We start from the raw sequence: 19381 nt of genomic DNA, 5'->3' as shown, positions 1-19381 counted from the left end.
GAGGGTTCTCCAGGTGCCTTACATCTTCCATTGATGGTTTCAAAACATGGAAAACTGCAGCACCACCACAAAAAAAATCAAACTCCCACAGATTAGTGCCTATATGTCTACCCTCCCTCCTTTATTCCTCTTCCATGTTCTCACTCTGATATTTCCTCAATATACACCAGCAAAAGCCTTTATTGGAATGGATTTGAGCTTAAAACTAACCAAGTAAAAAAGTAAATCAAACCTCAAGTAAACCTCAATGTAACCTCACTAAAAAGCCAGACATGCCTTTTGTCTGGGCAAAGGATGCAGTATTTTAGTGTCAACTGCAAACTATTAATGAAAATAACTCTCAAAGAGTTATACTGGAACCCTCTGATCTAAACTGCTGCATTCTCAAAGTTTTATTGAGAACTGAAATACAGGGGTTTTGAAAACATGCTATTATTCTCCCTTCTGAAAAAGAAGAATCACATTTACCTTCCTGGCCAAAGTCAGAACCCCACTGAACATCCTCCTTAGTACTAGTTGAGAGGAGGATGTTTGGATACAAGTTTAGAGGGCATTGGCTATTTGGCACTCACTCACCACATAGGCATTAAGCAGAATATGATTTATTTTATTTTCAAAGCTGAATGAACTGCCATGAAGAAAGGCACCATTACTGTGTGCTAAAAATATCCAAGCACAGGGAGAGCACAGAGGAGTTGGTGCACTGTAAATTCATATTCCAACATATTGCACACTAACTTTCCTGTACAGACAAGCCCTTAGACTAATAGGCACCTGGGAGTCTTCAAGTCTGAGTGCCCAATAAATAAAAAGCCTATTTTATTTTATTTTTTTTACTAGTGCTCTGGAACCAGGCTCTGATGTCCCTACTCAGACAATGCTTCCATTGAAATCAAGTCTTGGTCTATTATTAAATACTATTCCTTTTTCAGCTGCAAGCTTTCCAGGTTAGAGGATAGGGATTTCATATCAAGTCAAATCATTAGTCTCTGTCCAAAGGGAATTGTGCAGACATTTATTTTGATTTTATATAGGTACCTTGATACTGCTTGATTCAACAGACTTGTGCTCATGCCTACTTAAGTAACTCCCTGCATATCCACCAATTTCCAACTCAGATGAACAGAGAACAAAAACAAAGCAAAACAAACAAACAAAAAAAAATCAAAGTTGATCTCCTTTTAAAAACTGTTCCAGACTCAGATTTGTTTTGGACAAAGTCAAGGACTATGTTTGAAAATCATTAACACAGCTTTCAGTTCTACTTTCCCAAGCTATAAGAACACAGTGAACACTCAGAGCAGAAAATGGTGTGTGTTTGAAGGCTCCACTGCACTGAGCTCAAAGTACCTTGAGGCTCAGTTGTGTGAGCTGCTCCCTCCAACCACAGCAATCTCCCATACTGACAGACAACCTTGAGTAGAGCCCACTGAACTCAGTGAAACAGCTGGACAAGAAGTTAACTCGCTGCCAAAAGTTCACAACCTAATTTATCAATTTCCCAATCCCAGCAAGCAGTCCTGTTTCAGCAAACCCACAGCCAGGCACTACCCAGAATTATCTGCAATTCTGCAATTATCTGCAGTGCTGTGCAGCTGCAGGGAAGTGACTGCAGAGGTGAGGCTTAGGCTAACAAAGCAGACCTGTCCAGAGTTTGAGTGTTAGCTCTAGCTGCAAGAAGCTACTCAGATTTTGACACAAGAACTCCTTGAGGTACCCAGCCAGCACACAAAGGAAACAATCACATCCATGTTATTTTAACTTCCTGCTATACTTTCTGCTTTTTTAGAATGATGAGTCAATGACAAACACTTTCCTTCTAGGCTGTTCACTCATTTATAGTGGTGTTCATGGTAAGTTTGACAGCTTTATCTTTTCTCAGCTACTTGCAGCTATGACTCCATTACTTTGAAGTCAACTTGGATTCCGTTGGAATGAAGCGCAGACATCAGTGACTCAGGCTTATTATGTCACCTGCATTTGTTATCTTGCAGTAGACAATTTAATCAATTATATTTTTTTGTCTAGGCACCAGAACAAGACAAAAACGCTGATCAGCATTTCACGGGGTTGTTTCTTCACTGCTAGCAGGCCTCTTAACATCTGATAGACCATATAAAGAGGTCTTCCCAGGGGCTTAGACTGTTTGGGCTGTTCTTTTTATAGTGCAGAAGGTCATTAATGAGCAAGCAAAAGCAGTGTGGAAACAGCTAGACCAGTCTTGTTGAGTTAATAAGAAGCTGTCATTCTGCTTCAGTACTTTCTCATTAAGCCTAGTAGTGTTCACGTCTATGGAGACTGATGGTACAAATCTATTTTAATGCTCAATTTAATTCCTCAAGACTTGAATCAAAGAAAGTTTACCACTCCCTTTTTCCCCTTGACTTTATCTGTTCTGCAATTTCTGAGAAAAAAACCACATTATTTTCTTTTACAAATGCAGCTCAAAAGCTGAAATTCATATTTTTAAAAAAGAGTTAGATGTACCTTGACTTTTCTGAACAAAAGAACAGTTACCACAAAACAAATTTTGTCCTCTTGTTCTCATAAAAGTCTATAAAGATAGACACCACATTATCATCCCACGCACATTTGCATGGAGTAGAGTCTTAAAATAGCTTAGTTGTTGGATTTAAGTGTCAAACATAAATTCTCCATTGCTTAAATAGGATCAAGGAACAGATACCACCTCTAATTGAGTAAGAAGGGTTCGTCATGCAATGACAACAATGAAATCAGAAAGCCACTTCTTGCTAAGAACGAGAAAAGCTTTATTAACTCCTTAACTACTCTCCTATGCCCCACTTAACTTTGGTGCTCTGACTAGAATCTTAACTGTATCCACCTGCCTCTGTTGTTACCTTCTGCAGAGAATGAGTTACCTGTTGTTCAGAGCTTTTGTTGCCAGATCCATTTTCTCCTAAGCAGCTTTTACTGCTATGATAACTATTCCAAGGAACTTAGTACAGCACCACGTAGATGCCAAGAAAATGCAGCTCAAATGCTTGAAGTTATACAGCAGTGATCTTCATGTGACACTGATGTTCCCCTCAGCCTCATCATACAGTTTAAGTGAAGATGTGAGGTAAAATGTAACATCCTTGCTATCCAGTTGCTGATGCTTGGTCACTGCAGGCTCAGTCTCTTCCTGCCATCATCTCAGATCAGGCACAGAAAGCCATGCTGGCACCAATGCAGCATTTGGTAATTTAGCCTAGCTTCAGGCATATGGAAGTCCAAGAGAAGAGGGAAGGAACAGATTAGAAAGAAGTTCACCAAAGGAAATTGATGGAAAATAATCACACGTTCCCTTTTGTACTTTACATGTACAAAACTTTCATGTGTGCATCAGGCCAGAACTGCTAACACTGAGCAAGGCGAGTTCTCTCCTGCTGTTTTGAACACTAAAGAAAACAGTCCAGTGCATTAGTGAGGGAGTTTCACTCTCTTATCTGTTATTCTCCAGCATTTGTTAGCTAAAGCTCTTAACTCTCCTGGCTACCCATTGCTCACACCAGGGAAGTTCCTAAAGCACACCTTTTCACACAGCATGGGTTTCATCTCATAGTTGATTTCTTTTTTCTGAACTCCACACATATGGAATTTCTTGTTAGTAAGCCCATAACGACTGTACATCCCAGCTCTGAAAACTCCCTCCAGGGCTGTTTCCACAGAACTCATTTTTATGTTGGTTTCTTTTCCTTTTCTTCTCCTTACAACAACCTTGCAAGAAATCCCTAGATCTTTCAAGGGAAAGCACCACTTCCCGCAGTGCAGATACTGTGGTAAAGACCCTGAAGTTGCTGAAGATTTGCAATCTCAAATCACGGAGGTCATACAAAGGTGAAAGCATTTAAAAGACTGAAAAAGAGGTGAGAAAGATAAGGTGCATCCCAACACACCAAAAATATTGCAGGATCCCATAATGTAAATAAACAGTTTTTACTATAGGCCATACTGGTTTTGTGGGGTGCTTTAGAAACCCACTGATCTAACTTCAGAGAACTCTGCCATTATTGTAATTCGGTAAGTGTTTCCCCATTATTCACTGTTGCAGATACAGAGCAAGACAGCTACAGACTTTTTCCCTCCCAACTACACATTTGCCAGAGAAGCACTGGTAATTTTCTCAGTATTAGTACACTTGAAGGTAGTGCAGCTTCCAGGGAGAAGAAAAAGGGTGATGTTAGTTAAATCTATAGTACATACCCCCCACTACCTCAAAGCAGATTTAAGCTAGTGTTGGAATCACAATCTACTCTGCACCGTGTCAAGGCACAGTGGTGACAGCATGAGACCACAGAAGCAGCAGCATGGCTGGTAGGACTGACAGTAACTACCAAAAAAAGACTTGAATTGCTTTTTTTCTAGTGAGGGAGATGGAGGCAGCAAGGCAGCAGAAGTACATAGCCCCTAAGAACAATAAGACCTAAACATCCAGGTAAGCAAGCACACACGCTTTTATTGTTCCTGATAATTTCTGAAGCTGGTCATCTCTCTGAAAAAGTAATTTAGTTCTTTACTACAATATTAAATAATAAGAAATAAAATGTAAAATATTAGATAGAAATATAAAAATATTAGTGAGAATTCATGTAAGGCTTAAGAGTTTCTGAAGGATCAAACAAATGTGAAAAAAACCAACATTGTCTCAGGAAGTTTCCTTTTTGTGTTGTGGTTGTCATTGGAAAAAAATAATAATCTTTAAAGTCTTCTCTCCATTTTGGTATTTTTATTACATAGCCTTCATTAAATAGGTTTGGCTTTTCTTAACATATTGTTGACTCTGGATACCTGAAATTGTTCTCCTGAAGTCAGTATTCCGTACATAAAGAAGAAACCCTGTTTAGCAATAGGTAATTTCCTTGTTCTTTCCTCTGCACTTTAACCTTTAGTGACAATCATCAGATATGTCAGCAAAATGCTGTTTTTCATGCTGCCATCACTGCTTCTTTCTAGCTGTTTCATCAGGGCCGGCCTTAGGTTGTACAGGGCTCTATGTGCCAGCATCACACACAGGCTGATACCTGACTGACTCCTTCCTCAATTATCACTGAGTCAATAAAATCAGCCAGCATGGAGGAGCTATGCAGGCGTTGCCTCCTTTCTGGAGACAAAGATACTGGAGTTTTTCTCCCTCAGGCAAGAAATAAGAAGTGTAAGATTTGATTTGTGATGAAATTCAGAACCACGCTAAACTTGCCTGGTTTCAGATTTCATTACCCCTACACAGTAGAAGGGTTTGGCAAAGTAAGAAATTCTGCCAATTAAGAACACATAATATCAAGAATTCAGGAAGCTTCCAGCATGCATCAAGATGAGAAGTTTCAGCTTTGGTCAAGCTTTCTGTTGAGATTGTGTTTAGGCTTTGCATTCTCACAGGGTTTTGCTTATGGACCACGAAGCTGTCGAGCAACTACACATACCCTAACAAAAGTATTGCAAATAGTCATGGGCAACAGAAAAGCTGGGAGTGCTGTGTTCCTTGCAATAGTCTTATGCCAAAAAGGACTGGTGCACACTCAGGGGGAAGCTCAGGGCAGGATGACAGCAATTGCCCCACCTAAGGATGCGCCACTTTCAACACTGCTAACTGACAACTTAAAGAAGAGCAGTTCATGTTGTTATGTTGAATTTGAACCCCACCACATCCCATGGCACATGAGATCGCCCCCCACAGTTTAAGTTATTTTAAGACAAGCTCTGCACATACCTTAGGCAAATTGTTAAAGCCTATACACTGCAGGAAGTATAAAAACAGCTGAGGCATGGATCTGGGCCTTTAATGTTGGGTGATTGTCGCTGTAGGACACGAGAAAGCACAACGTGAGCCACCTGCTATTTTGCAAGGTAAAAGAGGAAGTTTATTTTCTGACTCCAACTTTTATACTTTTCCAAAGGTGACAGTGGATTGGAGAGTGAATGGGCCACCTCTCCAAAGACATTGGACAAACCACTAGTACATAAAGTTTCTCCACCCCATGAAGGGATGCAAACCAATATGTTATTTACAGAAATTGTGTGGGAAAGTTTTCCAACAGAATGTAAACTCAGAAGGCTTTAGAAAAACTTAAGAATCGGGGCAACAGGTGATCCCTGTGCAAATTTGTCCAGATATTGTGGGGAGGGGAAGTGGGTTTTTAGAAAGTGAAGATTCTTCTCTACAAGAATTATCTCATTTAAAATTCATGTGGGCTTTTAGAGTCACACACTTCAGCGTTGTGCCCTGCCAGCAAGTTGTACCATGTATGCAGCTTTCTACACATCCTTGAAACAATGGCGCTCTCTGCTGGTGAACCACAGGCCAGCTCTGCGGGGAGAATGACTGAATACCCCCAGATTCAGAATGGCTTCAGAAGCAGAATGGCTTCCTTTTTTCAGGGAAAATCCTGCTCCTCCCTCTCCAAGACTGAAGTTCATTCTTTTAATACAGGTTTCCCAAGTAGTGTCCTTAAAGTATATATTGAGAGAACAATCTTCTACTGCTAAAGAATTGCTTGTTTCTACAGTTTACTTTAGTCTTGTACTTTCAGCTAAACCTAGCAAGAATACTGGGGCTTTGTCAGGAAGAGACACAGATTGCTGTTTATAGATCCCCTTCCCTTTGTTATTATTAATTTACCCAATAGTTGAGGTCTGATAATTGAAATCACAAGTGTTGATCCAGCAACTTCAGTCTGGCTCATAGAATACATGCAAACTTGCATTTTAAATTAAAACAATGATCTCTTTACTATTGCTGTCTCATATAGGACTTCAGGAGATTTTTTAAATTATCATATCATTTAAAGGCTCAATACTATTTCAAAGCTTTGGAAGTACATCTGAACCTCAAATCTTCAATTCTAAAATATTATCCAAAAGCACCAAAAAGGAGGAAAATCCTATAATTCCCATGGCCATACTATTGTTACTTTCGCCTCTAGTAAGTCTTTAATCTTATACCGTATTTAATCATTATTAAGATATATTAAATAATTCTTTTAACCATCCTAACCCTGAGGAAAATTTAATTTGATGTGACTATCAAAAATGCGATACTGAAACCAAGAGTCTGCAACATCAAGTTCCAAATTTCTTTTGGGGTAGAAAGTTAAATATAATCACTTTTTTTTTTTCCCCCAGCATCAAATTTAGAACTAGACTTATTCTCTCATCCTATGGTTTGGCTACTTATTTACTGAGACCAACAGCACTGCATCACAGCTGCAGCACAGATGATCAGCAAAGAAAATTCTTCTGCAAAAATCTGAGTCTGACATAACCTGATCAAGAGTTGATCTTCACTTTTACAGATTCATACAAGAAAATGGACAGAAAACCTGAACGCTGTATTGCACAAGTGGAAGCCTGCTTTGACCATACAACAGACTTTACTAAAAAGATAAAAGTTTACCCAGAGACAGAAGGTTTTTATATTTCACTTTAATTTCTGCAAGCAAGATTCAGGTTTCTACAGCATTTGTTTCTATTCTAGTCAGGCATCTTAGCTGAGTCAATATCACAGTGCCTTAATTCAGTAAAGCATGTGAATGGAAATTCTCAGCAATGATCCTCCACCAACAGATGCCTCTGAGGGTCATGCTCCCAGCATGAAGGGACAGGCATTGCCTCCTATTTCTACTGTCAGAATCAGATCTCCTATCAAGAGTCCCCAGATTAAAACACTTGACTGTGACAGTATCTAATTGCTTTATAGGGCATCTTGGGAAGACCTCTTAAAACAAGGACTGAGGGAAAAAAAAGAAACAAAAACAACCAAGCAATATACCATAAAGTCATAGAATATTTTAGGTTGAAAAAGAACATTAAGATCATTTAATGCAGCCATTGACCTAACACTAGCAAGTCCCCCAGCAAATCATGTCCCTAGGAGCCACATCTACATGCCCTAACAGTATTAACACTTTGTACAAAATTCTTATATTCAGCATCATACCTCTCAGAATCCACTGCCTGCTCTAAACCAATTCACCTTAAGACAAGAATCATGGAATGGCTTGGATGGGGAGAAACCTTAAAGATCGTGTAGTTTCAAGCCCCTTACTGTGGACAGGGACACTTTCTCTAGAAAAGATCAGATTACTTAGAGCATCATCCAATTTGGCCTTGAATAGTTCCAAGGATGGGGCATCCACAACTTCTCTGGGCAAACTGTTTCAGTGTCTCAGTGTTTTAGTGTCCTTACAGCAGAGAATTTCTTCCCAATATAAAATATAAATCTACCCTCTTTCAGTTTAAAGCTATTCCCCCTTATCCTATCACTACATACCCTGTAAAAAGTCCCTTTCTAGATCTCTTGTAGGCCTGTTGAGGTGCTGGAAGTTCTCCCCAGAGCCATCTCTGAAGGAGCAAAATAGACCCTTTCCTTTTTCCAATGCTATTGATTTAAAAATACATCTTAGACTTATATTCAGGAAAACCAAACAGGACTTCCCAGAACATCCATAGAGAACTTATTAATTAAAGTGTGAAACATCAATATTTGTAGCTTGATCTTCAGAGAAACTGAGCAATTGCTGCTCCTAAAGTGACTGAAAACTATGGCTTCACATCTCCCCTAAACTAAAAATAAAAATCAGACTATGAGGTTCTAAAATATTTCAAGATCTTTGGATGACAACTATTACAGAAATCAAACTGTAATTATTAAAATAGTCACCATTACTAAATACGAAAATGAGCCCTTGGATCTTCATTGCAGCAAAAGAGAGGGTGGAACTCACCTTAGATGGAGCTCACCTTAGCAATGAGGAGACAAGTGATCTCCAAAGAGAGTAGCTGCAACCTGATAGGCCATTACAATTACACGGGCTGTTCATTAGATGGTACTGACAAAACATTCTGCAGAGTTTCAGGGCTTACAGATGTGCAAAACATGTTGAGAGGTTAAGGCAGGAGTAAAACAGGATTTTTCTGCATCTTCCTAAGCTTTTTCTTAAGTAGAATCAAGTCTAAATTTTGATTGTTCATTTTTTTGTTACTCTCTCTGATATTTCAGTTTTTTAAATACAGGTTATAGAGCTTGAATCTGGAACAACAGTTGAGAATTCCCAGTCATCAGGAAATGCAGCAGACATTTGGAATAAAAACAAGTAACTCTGAAAAGCAGTATATAAAAGGAGAATTACCACTGAACAGAGAGCAGAAAATACCCAATTGACAGCGTTTTTGATCTTGTAAGTCCTATGACTGCAAAACTTCCTGCCCCTTTCCCTGTATTGTCTTTGACTACCTATTTCTGTTAAAAACTGGTTTCAGTCATGATTCAGACACCAATGGCAATACATTAAGTGCTGTCTGGCTTGTGGTACAGATTCTGTCTGCTTTGTACTATCAGGATAATGTTAAGGTGGCAAAACCACTCACTCATAGAAATTGTATACAGTTGAACTCAAGTGATGTATGTGTACGTAGAAGTGCAGACACTACTGATTAATGTTCCTTATAACCCCTCCCAAGGACCTGCAGCACTGAAAAAACACAGCTGGAGGAGCAGAGTACAAGCTCTGTCTCAAAGCACATTCTGAGATGCCAGCTGTTTTCCCTCAGTTGTTGGTCTAACAAGTGGTCCTAGGGGTAAAGTAGACCAGGAGGTCTCGATGCACAGTACACAGCCTCCCTGGTACGGGAAGGAGCGGCAGAAGCAGTTACACTGAGAGCAGGTTACAGCCAAAACAAGGACCAGCAACTCTCCAAGGGCAAACAGCAACTCTTCCCACTAATCAGTGGACATTGGTGTAGCTCTCAGCATAAATCCTTAACTGTAATGTATACAGGAGAACAGTTATCTTTATCTTTTCCTCAGCAATTTTACATCACTGGGAACACGGAGAAACCTGAAGTTCTATTCATGGCTCAAGTTAAGTTTTCATGCAGGAATTTTAGACCCACTAGCAAAGTGCTTGTACAACAGTGGACTGCATCAGTTGTGGTAAATCCGTAGTTTGCAAATCCTGGAGAGATTAATATTCTCTTATTGGCAGCTCATAATGTAACTAACAAATTGGCACAACCATTTCAGCTTTTGCTGTTTGCAAGGAGGTAAATCGATACTATGTATCATAAGCACTTATGGAAAGGTTAGCTAACAAGAAACTGACCTCTTTGCATCTTGCTGAAGATTACTGTGTTACCCTTTCAGTTATCTCAGTGGGAGATATAAAAAGGCACATAAAGAGTTAATGCGTTATAGTCAATTTCTTCAAAAACCAGTTGAAAGACCAGCCAAATTTTATTTCTGTGCTTTTGTTTGGTAATTCCTTGCAAGATAAAAGACCAGGGAAAATTTTTGTAATCAGACATTTCTTTGTATTTTTTTGACAGTGGTAATAATCAACTGTTATTAAAACTGATTTCTTTATTATTAAGCCTCAAACAAGATATATCAAGCATTACAGTCAAAATTATTTCAAGTACACTTATAGTAGCAGGAGAGGTGGGTTTTTTGTTTTTATTTTGTATCAAAAGACAAGAATTACATATTGTATCAACAAGCAGAAAATAGCTAGATTTTTTTTTTCCTCTCCAGACCTCACCTGTAAACCAGAATACCCCTGGGTATGTGTACTAGAGCATGCACTTACAATAAATGTGGTTTGAGATTATTTAGGCATGCCTGTGTGATTAGGGTGATACCTGGAAGCAGAAAGTTGGATTTTATTGGGACTTGCGCTGTAGGCAGCAGACTGTGAGAGGTGGAGAAAGCTCACACAGAGCACGGAGTTAACCAGCAGCTCAGAGGCAGCACAAAGCTCACAACTCACCTGACTCATATTGCAGCTTCTCTCCACTGGATAGCAGGCCTTCTACCATTTGTTCCTAGCAGAGGTTAATTGTAAACATTTAATCTAGACAGACAGCCAAAAGCAGCCAAAAGCAGTCAAGCCTACTTTAGAAATCAGTCAAGGCATCAGCAGCGTTGATTAGGACAAGATCATGTGTTCCAGGTTAATAGATGTGTGCATCAAGGTCTTAATATTTTCTCCCCAGTTTTTCTGTCTGAAGTCCACTACATGGACTGTACCCTTTTTGACTGTAACAAATGAAACTTCAAAACCAGATTTTTGGTGTATTTTATTAACTTAGGTTGAGCATGAAACAGAAGAGGGACAGAAAGCCCAAGAATATACATTTTAAGAGTCACCAAGTTATATGATTGGGAAAAATATCTCACAAGATTCAGATGAAACCACAACACTAGAGTCCTATTTATGATTTGTTCTTACACTTACCTGCACTACAAAAAAAAAAAAAGTACATAAATACAAAAATATTGACAGAAAGACCAGATTTACCACTAGACTGAAATGTTTGTTCCCTGAAAGAACAATCACCACAGTATCTACAGCATTCCAGTTTTCCCTGGCTCAGGCCATCTTGCCTCCAAGAGCCGCCCCAGCCAACACCTCCCACACCAGAGCAGGCAGGAGCAGAGTGGCTGTGGAGGTGAGAAATGGTGCTTGCAGATGCTGGCAGGGACATGTGCTGAAGAAACTCCCATGAAATGAGGATAAAAAAAGAGAACAAAGACTTACCCACAGTGTGTCCTTCCTGACTGTGGCTACTGCAGCCCGGCAACTCTGCCACCATCGTCCACCACATAAAATGGCTGCTGCCTCCTCAGGGCACCTGTGCCCACCATGGAGGGACAGCCGGGCTCCCTCCTCTCACAGGTGCTGTCCCAGCCGCACTGAGGGACAGCCGGGCTCCCTCTCCCCACAGGTGCTGTCCCAGCCACACTGAGGGACAGCCGGGCTCCCTCTCCTCACAGGTGCTGTCCCAGCCGCACTGAGGGACAGCCGGGCTCCCTCTCCCCACAGGTGCTGTCCCAGCCACACTGAGGGACAGCCGCTCCCTCTCCCCACAGGTGCTGTCCCAGCCACACTGAGGGACAGCCGCTCCCTCTCCCCACAGGTCCTTTCCCAGCCACACTGAGGGACAGCCGGGCTCCCTCTCCCCACAGGTGCTGTCCCAGCTCCCTGAGCACGTCCCCCACCCGTTCGCGCGGGCGAGGCTCCCCCTCAGGGGGCAGCAGGGGGCTCGGTCCGGGGCACGGCACTGAGGGCCCCCACCCCCGTCGCCTCACAGCCGGCATTGCTCCACACCGAACCCGCCCCTGTGCCTGCCCCATGCCAGAAAGAGCTCCCCAGCCGCCCCAGCTAATTTTTCACCCTTAGCACAGGTGTAGCCAAGCTCAGGTAACTACCCCTCTTCTTTACCCTCACTAGCAAGAGGATTTGTGTTGGTTTTTTATGTACTTCAGCATCACTCACACGGGCAGGTATGGCATTTCCCTCACACCAGGTATCCATGGCTGTTTGCTCGCCTGCCCTCTGCCAACTGGCCAAGGCAGCAGTGCCGGGAAGGAAGAGGTGTGGGAGGGAGCCTGGGAGCATGCAGAGCCTGGGAGCATGCAGAGCCCTCAGCCCACCGAGTCGAGACCTCCAAAACCTGCAATTCCAGGACTGTAAATATCCAAGACCAGTCTGACAGAAAACCTGCAGCCCAGAAGCACTCCCCAATGCCTTCTTTAGAAGAGACACCACACAGCAAAGTAAAACGGCTGTTCAGATATGCATCTTAAATCTCTAAGTTTCCTGGAAAAGTTTTCCTAGCCCTAGTTTAAAACCGGAGAAATACAGGCTGTCAATAGCTTTCCCATTTCACCACAGTGACCCTCTACCTGACCATTCAGCTAACAGTTTCACACTTTTTTAGACCTTACCTGTTTCCTCAGTGTCCTCTTTTCTGGGGCTAGAGGAAACCTCTGTACCTGTCCCCTCCCTTGCTGTAACTTAAAAAACATTTAGAAAAAAATACAGGGAGAAATATAAAGTTAGCAGAGGTTCAAGAGTACAACTTAAGTAACAACATTTTGGGACAATAAATACTAGCAAATTAGCATAAGAGTCATCAGGTATCACAAAGGCAAGTATCTACTGTAAGAAAAAAAATATAAATATTAAAAAAATATATACATTTACCATATAGAGAAAACAGACACCGTTAATCACAGTGACTGGAAAACTCCCACAGAATTCAAAACAACTTTAATAAGTATATGAAGCATATATCTTTTAAAAATTTTAAATCTTTGTTAATAACAGAGAAATAATAATTTACAGAATATAATTAATAATGCACTTAAAGTTGACGTTCTTGTTCAGATTCTTCCTGGAAAATGCCAAGAAGATAAATATGCACAGGAAAGAGAACAAAAAAGGCAGAAAGGCAATGTCAGAAGTGAAGAGGAGGAAGGAACAAGAACAGAAACGGGAAAAGATCAGTAGGAACAAATGGAAAAAGCGAAGGTGGATCTGGAAAAGGAACAACAGAAGAGCACGGAGGATATGTGGTTAGTGAGGATAAGGTTTTCATTTGAGAAGGGAACATTTGAATGGAATGATGACAGAACTACTGTTATCTTTGCTTTTCTTTTGCAAGCCAGGAAAAAACATAGACAACAACAAAGCATCTTCTAACATTACAGAAGACTAACAACAGAGTGTGAAGAAGCAGCAAACCTGCTTCAGCACTCCCGGGCAAATTCCAAACGAGAGTATAACAACACAAACCTTTTAATCTCAAACATATGTATAGATAAAGTTCCATCTTTTAGCAGCATATTAGATATTTCTTAATTTTAGTATTGCATGTATGTCTACTAAATTAACTTTTAAAAAACATTTTAATCCATTTGTCATTACTCTGTATTCTGACTTTTCAAAGTCTTTGTTGATAATGAAAAAAATCAGTCTCAACAGTGAATCAAAGTCATTATGCAAATTTAAGTTTTCAACTTATTGTACCTAGCTTACAGTGAGTTCATGAAGGTGATATTCCACACTTTCCAAACAACACTAAACCCACTACTGAGTGTTTTGCCTGACAAAAACCTCACATGGTTATAAAGATCTCGTAGCAATGTAGGTTATTCCTTAATGATATAAGCATATTATACTAAAAAAAAAGTCATTAAGAGCACTTTTGTTCTTTACCTGTGCTGACATAGCTTTAGGAAAAAGCCCAAACCCAACCAATACTTGAGGCAAAGCTCTAGGAAACCGATCAGTATCTTTATACTTACAAGCTCGTATAATGTTTACATTCCTAAACAGCTCATGAGATGCTCTGCTTACACAAAACAGCGCATTTGACACCATCTCACGGCTTCGCGTCCATCGGGTAATTTGTCATTGGAACGGCATTTCCCGGGAACAACAGCGACCTCCTCGGATGATCTCGAGGAGCTGCAGCCTACCTGGAAACGCCTGAACGCACTGCAGCGCATGCCCGGGAAAACCGGCATCCCCGAGAACCCCATTAGCAGAAGCAGCATGTTTTAATCACACGTCTGAAAAGAAAGGCTTAAAAAACGTGTTTGGTTTTTTTTTTCCTTTAATTAGTGCTATGCCCTGCTTAACTTTATTTCAGGAAACGCAAATAGGCATTCAAGTCAAACTGTTGGACTGAGAACACCAAGATGACTGGAAAATACTTTGAACCACATTCAGTGAGGTGGAAGACCTTTAGTTTTATTTTCCTTAACTTCCCATTCCCAAAATAAGGAGAATATTTCCTTGCTTCATGAACCTCCTTGATTTTCTTTGATGCTCCCTACTCTCAGCATGAATCCTCCTGCAAAAATAGCCCATTTCACTGTCATTCTGTTTACATTTAAATGTCAGCCAAGGCTTTCAATTGCCTCATTTGTTGCCTAGCCCGGGTTCTTGTTCTGGGTTTTGTGTCCTTGTTACACTAATATGCATTCCAGTTTTTTTCTTCCAGCTCTTACTTGCTGAACTTTCCTAACTGTTCTTATATACTCCTCCATCCCTTTTCTCTAAATCTTTGTTACATGTAAGCCACATACTCATTCCTGTATTCCTTATATCCTTCTCAAAAGCATGTGTGAAAAATGCAACACAGATTTTTGCCCCCTTAAAAATAGAGTCAAGGAAAGTAGACACTATTTTTTTATATATTTCTGAACTAACCAGACATATGCTACACAATCAGCACCTACTCTCCTTTATTCTGTTCTCTCCCCTTCACTTTGGCAATCTGCTGAGTTCCTCCAGCTAGGATGTGCTCTTCTGGCAAGAATGCTCAGCAAACCTAAGGTTGCTATAGCAATTAATAATAATTTATGTTTTAGTTCACAGAAACAGAAACTAGAGGAGTGGAGGTGCCATGAGTAGGAGGTGGCAGCAAAGAAGTCATAATTAGAGAAAACAGCACAAGAACATATTTGGCAGCAGCAGGATTACCACGGGAAGCTTCTGCAGTTCCAGAAGAAGCAACAGCTAGAGGAACATGGAGAAGCAGATGGTCTATAGAAAGACTAATGCTTACTTTAGCACCAGATAGTTCATCAGAATGGATGATTTCTGGTAAAGACTTAGACTGTGGTCTGCCTTGAAATTCCTGTGACACTACGTCCCAAACTTGCAGTACCTAAGCTCCTCTCTCTTAAACAGATATGGTAACAACAGTCCTCTCTACCACAGTCCCAGAAGCCTGAAAAAAATTCCACAGCCTAGCTACGCTGCAGGGTGCAAGATTCCTGCCAATTACAACATTCATGTTGCATCTGATAGTTTGTTTTCATTACATATTTTCTCTGAAAGCCCGACTCCCAGCATCTACAGTTTAAAAAAAGAGATTCTAACAAATAGTTGCAGAGAAAGGCTTGAACAAATATCCAATTACAAGTTAGAAAAAATTCACGTGAGACAGTATTAAATGCTTGTAATGCCAGTATTGTATTTTTTAAAAATCTGTAACTGATGAAGTTATTTCCTAAATAGAAAGTATGTAAACAACCAATAGTTGTTGATGATGTTTCTAAGAGGCACAAAAATGAAGACAAAAAGGGGCAACATGGTTAGAGGAACAGTGCCAGCAGCTGGTTGACATGGTAATAGAAGACGGGGAATTTGAAGGAAAAAACTGAGAAATGGCAACATACAAGGCTCAGGAGCAAATGAAGAAAGAGGAAGATGCTAGACTACCTCTAGAGGAAGCCAAAACACAAGCACAGCTTTTAAATTTAATCAGGTATGTAGCTACTAAGCAAAGAGTGACGTTAATTTTTTTTCCTCAGTTATATCAACATATCTTTACACCCAGTGCCAGCCTATACAAAAACACCCCTGTAGCAGGAGTTCCATCAGCGTAGTTAACACTGAAGAGCACCACTGGTACCCTCAGGATTTAAAATGTCACCAATTCCAGCCCCAAGACACAATGCTCTTCTTTTACTATTTAGCCAGTTTTTCAGTGTTTCTCCAATTTGTACCAGCAACTGACATGCACCTGTCTTCTCTAATTATTTTAATGTTTATAACATATTATGGAAAGAAACCAAACTGGATTTCCCTGAACACCTGAAGTTATGGTTACCTTTACACAATCCATCAGAGCAGTCTCCAGAGCTTCCACAGCTTTCTACAGAACCTCAGAACACAAGAAGTGGGAAGCTGTATAGTACACATATATATACTGCAAATTGTGTAACAGCCCTTCTAGGTCAATTTATGAGCCACAAAGCACTGCCAGGGATAAGAGGCCAAGCAATAACTACAGCTGAGCAACAATTAGCACCTACCACTTGCTCTATTCTTACTGCTGTGACAGGACAAGCTGGCCCACAAAAGGTATCAGCACAATCCAACATGTTCTTCCACAGCCTATTCCAAACCTTTCTCAAAGACAACTCCTAGGGGAAGCCCAGGCTCCTGCTCAGCCTCAGTGCTACAGAAGGTGCCACACACACTGTGGCAAAATCAAAGAAAGTGCCAGTGCACCAGCAACGAGCTCACCAAGCGTGTACATGTCAAGTCAATGCACTGGCTTTCTTACATCAGAAGGAATTCTGTCTTGCATCCCCTTTATTAACACTGTTTGGAGGCATAGAACTAATCTGGAACTACCTCAGCAGTCCAAGGAGCATGACTAATGGAAGCTACCAGAGCAGAACACACTCAACATGTCCTTCATCCACAAGTGTTTTCTCATGCTCACCTGTTTGAAAAGCTAGGCCTGAAATAAGTATAAAGAAGTAAATGCCTGGTGCTAGAAATGGGTCACTGCAGTGACTTCTTTCAGGTGCACTCAAATTCAAGGATCCAGTCTAGCTCAAGAGAAACCTTTTGGCACAGGTGCTACTCACTCACATATTTATTTTCCTAGACTGCAGCACTGGTCTGTGTTGACATCCCAACAACAGGAAGTAAAAGCACTCATGTTTGATCAGCCAGAAGAAATTAATCCAGACAGACCTCTTGAGGTGCCAAATAGATTCTTTGGTCCATTTTGTGTTAAGAGATAAAACAATGAAATCACCAGGTTACAAAAAGGTATGAAGACTTCAGGAGGAATCCTCCAAAACAGATGCAACAAAGTCACAATAAACATGCTACTGTAAGAAGCAGCTAGATTTCAGGTTCAGCAATAAAAAAACGATAGAGAAACTGTAGCAAGGTAAGTTCTTATGTTCCTTATAAATCAGGTTATTCTTTTTTTTTCTTCTCTGATATTTTCGGTAGATTCAATTAATACTGCAGTTCCTGTAGAGTTTCCTGCGGAGAAGAGTAATCAGTTTTTGCAGTCTCTAAACTGGGGCTGAACTTCATTAGCACGTTAAGTACTGGTTCTAAAAGCAAACCAAAACCAGTCTAAACATCCAGCACAATTCCTACTGGTCTCTGTAAAGTGCTTCAGAGGCTGATTTTCTCATTTAAGAAAATTTACCTGAACAGCAATAATTCAAGCATGCTCACAGGAGATGCACAGCACAGGTCAACACAAATATTTTAATACTGTATTCTTAAATAATTTCCATTTAAATTAGGAAAAGCTAAAAACTAGTAAACAACTCTAGCATTTCTAAAACAATATATGGCTAGTCCAAATTCATGGCAGAATTTATATTTTAGCATTATCTAACATTAACTGAAGTCTAAATCCTGCCAACATTTATGCATTTAAGTTAAAAACACCCTAATTTTATCAAGCTGGTGATCATGCAGATATGTTTATACTTAAGAGAATACACAAATCCTCTAGTCACAGCAGCTTTGAGAAAATCTGTCAAGACTGATGGTTTTGCAAAGTGCTTTTCAATAAAGCTTTTATACATCACTATAATGAATATTAAATATATTGTCACAATTCAAAATAAGGTATTAGCTTCCACCTTCTATTCCATTAACTGACTCACTGAAGATGGTTTTATTCTCCCAACACTTTTTTAAGCAGTTAAACCAAACCATTTTCTAATATACAAGGAAAAATTGCAAGCGAGATTTTCTGGTTTTCTCCAACATATGAAATCCAACCTTATTTCCAGTTACAGCCTTTGAAAGTGTAAATGCTTTAAAACTTCCACTCTAGACCATGTTCTTAGAAAAAAATTCTTTGAAAGGGACTAGCTCTTTCAAAATGAAAAAAAAAAAAAAAAAAAAAAGGAAAAAAAAAGTCTACCTTATTGACTTCAAAACTCAGGTTGGTTCTACTTTAAAATTCAGATTTTATTTCAACCTGTAATTCCCAAGAATTAACTTAATTAAAAAGTGTACTAGTGGATCTGTAGCACATATATCTTCTCAATTTGTACAGAGCTCTCAATATTAATCCTTAAGGCAGAGGACAGTTTTCCCCTCATTACTGTTCGATCAAGCTCTATCAGCAAAGACATGACTTTGGACCAGGAGCTCTGTTGAGGCTCTTTGAGGCTTCACAACCAGTCTGAGAAAGAGGTCAAATCAGTCTGTCACTGGTTCCACATCCACTCTATAGAGAGATGTATTTTAGGACAAGGTTACAGAACAAAAAGCAATCTTCGCCTTGAGCTTTATCCTACTGAAGCTGCATTTTGCAGAAAACCCTCCTCCACAGTCTCAAGAGAACCAAATGCAGCACTTCAGCTAGAAAGCTGATATAAATGAACATATAAAAACAGATTTGGAAGAGGAAAGTGAACAGCTAGAAGCAAAGATAGTCAGGGCAGCCACTTGAGTACTAGCATCAAACCCCAGGGATGTGGATTCAGTTCTCAGTTCTGCTTCCAGCTTCCACAGTGACCCCACTGTAGCTGCACCTCAGTTCCTAGTTTGCAGAAAAGAGCTAATAGGAACTTCCCTACAAAAAAGAGCTTTATACAAATTTTAATTTAAAATATGATCTGGTAATAGTTACAAGGTTGTTTTATTTATGTATTCTAAAGCGAAAGTATTTGGTATTTTAAAAAAGTAATTGGAGGCAAAAGCAGAGAAGCTGTGTTGTTCTACATCATAGCAATACCTCTTTCCTTAAGAACTTAATTACATAAAATACTTTAAGAAAACCCCATATTCTGACATTTTGTAAACAAAAA

This window comes from Taeniopygia guttata, chromosome 7, assembly GCF_048771995.1.
Source record: "Taeniopygia guttata chromosome 7, bTaeGut7.mat, whole genome shotgun sequence".
In the NCBI taxonomy this organism is placed as follows: Eukaryota; Metazoa; Chordata; class Aves; order Passeriformes; family Estrildidae; genus Taeniopygia; species Taeniopygia guttata.
Note: the sequence above shows the minus strand (reverse complement) of the source record.